Genomic DNA, 3,682 nt, shown 5'->3' on the forward strand with positions numbered 1-3,682 from the left:
ATGAGAGTAAGTCCCCATACATACCCAAGAACATATGGTGTAGCTTTGGTCTAAGCAAGACGTTTAAGTATATATTAAATGGTCAAGTTCCTCTGTGGTTAAGTGGCTACTTCAGAGTCTGTTTTCAAAGTATATGTTGTGTAATTTCTAGTGACATCAGCATTTCTCTGAGTCCTTGGATAATTTGGTACCTGGCACACAGGAGTAGCTGGAAATATAGGGATGTGGTCAACTCACAAAGGGCTTTTGCTCTAATTCTGTTGGGGCTGGCTTATCCCCAAAATGTCTATGTTCCTGCAGGATTAGTTATTCAAAGACTCAATGAGAAAGTCAGTCCCAACACTTGCTGTCCCAGCCACTTAGTATTTAGTTGTTCTCTGGAGAATATATATTCCCTGTATGTTGTGTTTGTTTTATAACAATCAGTTTTGGATAAACAGAAAAAAAGAAAGGTGCTTCACACAGTGCACAACTAGGGCTACACCGCAGCCACACTGTTCCAGCTGACTGCCCTCTTCTGTTGTACACAAGGGTATCAGGGCTGGTGTTTTGTAGAGTTTAATTCCCAGGGCCACTCACCCAGCTACAGTCAAGCTGCAGAGCACAGAAGAAAAAGGCAAGCAGAGGACGGGCCTATGTCAGATTTATCACATGGACAGAGAATATGGGGGGTCTGGGCAGTGAGCGAGCTGTGGCACTTTCAAAAGAGATGTCTGGGAGTTGCATTTGCTTCTGGTCCCTATGGAACTCCAGATTCAGCAGGAACTGAAACCTCCTGCCACAGGCAGAAGCAGCATCTTCAGCTTCCCGCCAAGTTTCCATTGGCACACTTAATAGCTAACTGGGGAAAGAAAAATACAACCTACCCCTCCTTTGTTGAAAGATTGCCAGTCCTAGAATAAGGAAGATGGTAGGTTAAGACTGAGGACTGGATGGGAATTCACATAGAGAAGAGATCTCAGAAGGATAAATATTCCTTCTATGCATGTGCTCCTTTCTCCTTACATTGAAGTGTTGCAGTATGTCATTGCAGAAAAGACTCAGGAAAAGGAAGAGGTTACCCTTATATCTTCCTAATTCCCTCACTCCATCAAAAACTGTATCTATGACAGCCCCTCTACTTGTCCCAGTTTTTGTATTTGAAACTCCAGTCCCAGGCAAGCCACCTCTATTGATTCAGGTGGGAGACGAGTGTAGTCTGCTTCTCTCTTAGGGCAGTTTCCTACGGTACTACTGGAACAACAAATCAGCAGAGCAGCTCCACGTTGCCGATGCTGAGTACAGGATATGGCAAGCAGGTCTGTAAGAGACCCTGGGAGGGTCATGGGGAATGAGCGTGTGTGATGTCCACGCACACGTGGCATTTGTGTGAATGCACCTGCTGGGGGCTGGTCGGGGAATTTTTCCACACTGATACATACCGTCAACTGGCAGATTAGGGTCGATCTAGCCCAGAAAAAAAAACTTTAGACTCTTCTCTAAAGCCATTCCCTACCCTTACCACATGGAGAACCAGAGAAAGGGGAAAGCTGCAGGAAACATGTTCAAAACATGCTTCCACTGTAACCACGCATGTAACCCAGTTCTCTCAAAGTGATTTGGTTGAATCAAGACATGTTACTTACAGTGCTTGAACATCCCCAGATTATTATGACAGGTTTGGGTTAAGGATCAGTATGCATGCAGCCAGGGTGGTAGATCTGAAGAGGCAATAATATGCAGCAGGGCGATTTGGATGTTCATGAGCTGAACAGGTGCTCTAGTGCTCTTAGCTTCTTACCCCTTTGCACTTGTGTCTGGCCATGTCCTCAAATGTTTCAGAATTTGGACAACTGTCCATAGATCAGTTCACAGAGCAGACAAAATTAACATTCAGCATGAGATGAACATCCAGAAGTCTGAGTAAGAATGAACAGCTAGCAGTTGAAAAATGATTAATGTTTCCCTGTCCACAGATAAAAATATCTTAGGGATGTTCTTTCTTCTTTATCACAGCACCTGATGACTCTTCTCTGTGCAGACAGGCTGCAGTACAAGGGGAACTGATAAGCACATTATGATTAAAAAAACAACAGGGAAAACGTGACACTTCATTTGTTGCACAACAAGAATGTAATTCTCCACCAGCTTACATCTTTAAAAATGATTTGCATCTGTGGGAGAGGGTGAAATAACCCTGTGGATCAGGTGGTGTTAATAAGCACTTTGCAGTAGTGCAGAACAGGAAAGATTGTCTTGTGGGTAATGTACTAGCCATGGAGTTTAGACACGTGGGTTCTGTTTTAATGCAGTCATGGCATCTAATTTTTCTGTCCCTCCATTTCCTGCCTATAAAATGAGGATTATATTATTTTGTTTCCAGTGTTGTGCCTTCACATTTACTCTACAGACACTTCAGAACAGCAGCTATGCCTTGATTGTCTCTTGTAATGTCCAGGGCAAAAAGGACTTAATTTTGCTGTGTAGTCAAGACAAGGAATATTCAGGGAAGAAATGCCCAGTATATTAGTTAGTTTATTAAAACTCTCTTTACCGCACTCCTGTTCTAACTGATACTAATGAATGTTGTGAGACATAAGAGTGTGGTCAGAAATGCAGAAAGTCACTTGCCTTGGCATAGCACAGAGGTTTTTTGCTGTTGTATCTACTCCCTGGGTGGAGAGGATGACATAGGGCAGGTTGCTATACACGTTCGGGCCCAAAACAATGCAGTGAGTTTGTGCGGCAGCTTTCCTCTGTAACTCAAGGACTTTGTAAATGATCCTTGTGACAGGGAGGGCAGACGGGTGAGGAAGAACATACTAGTCAGTTTATGTCTAGCCTGGAGCTCAGCCTGGGAAATCCTCAAAAGGAAGCTAAAATACTTGCTAGTTGTGCTGGTTGCTGACATAGAACCCCCTCTTGCTCCCTTTCCTAACATAAGAACAATCTACAAGTGCACAGGATTTCCTGATGTAATGCCTTGGGTCACTTCTGAGGGGAGGATAGGAGAGACAGTTCAATTGCAGGGTCTTCCAAAGAATCCTAGACAGATGTCCAGCAAGGTCCTAGGTAATTTCATCCTCCAGGAGCCTGGGATGCTTGGCTCTGTACGCACCTGGGAGAGCCTCCTTCCCAAGTCCTCCCACTCTGCCAGTCTCAGGGGGAGGGTGATCCACACACTGGGTTTTGTGAGCAGGGAGATTCAGTACAAGGGATCGCATATGACTCTTCGAGTTCCTCACATCCTGGATGCCTGAAGAGATGGTGCCTGGAGAGACTGTTTGAATCCTTAGTGACTTTCACCCTCAATATTCTGCAATCCTTTCCCTGCACTGCTTTTTTAACCTGCCAATACCCACAGCCCTTAGCTTGTTATGCTAGACGTAGACTATGTACTCCAGTCCTGGTGGTGGGGTGTACTGTCCTTTGGTACCCCCAGTGGGTATCTGGGTGAAACCTAGTTGGGTGCCCAGCTCTCCTTCCCCAGCAGAAAAGCCAGCTTCCCAGAAGAAATGCCAGCTGCTGCCTGCAGCTTTCAGTTACTCCTTTAGTTCAAGCGGTGGTATTCATAGCTTGCTGATGTTGCAGTGATGATATGAGTCAGAAGAGGGTATTCTCAGATAGTACCTAGGTCAAGGGAAAGCAGAAAATTGGTGTGAGCTTGCATGCAACTGCCATACTATGCTGCCTGGCATGTGTG

This window comes from Falco rusticolus, chromosome 6, assembly GCF_015220075.1.
Source record: "Falco rusticolus isolate bFalRus1 chromosome 6, bFalRus1.pri, whole genome shotgun sequence".
NCBI lineage: Eukaryota > Metazoa > Chordata > Aves > Falconiformes > Falconidae > Falco > Falco rusticolus.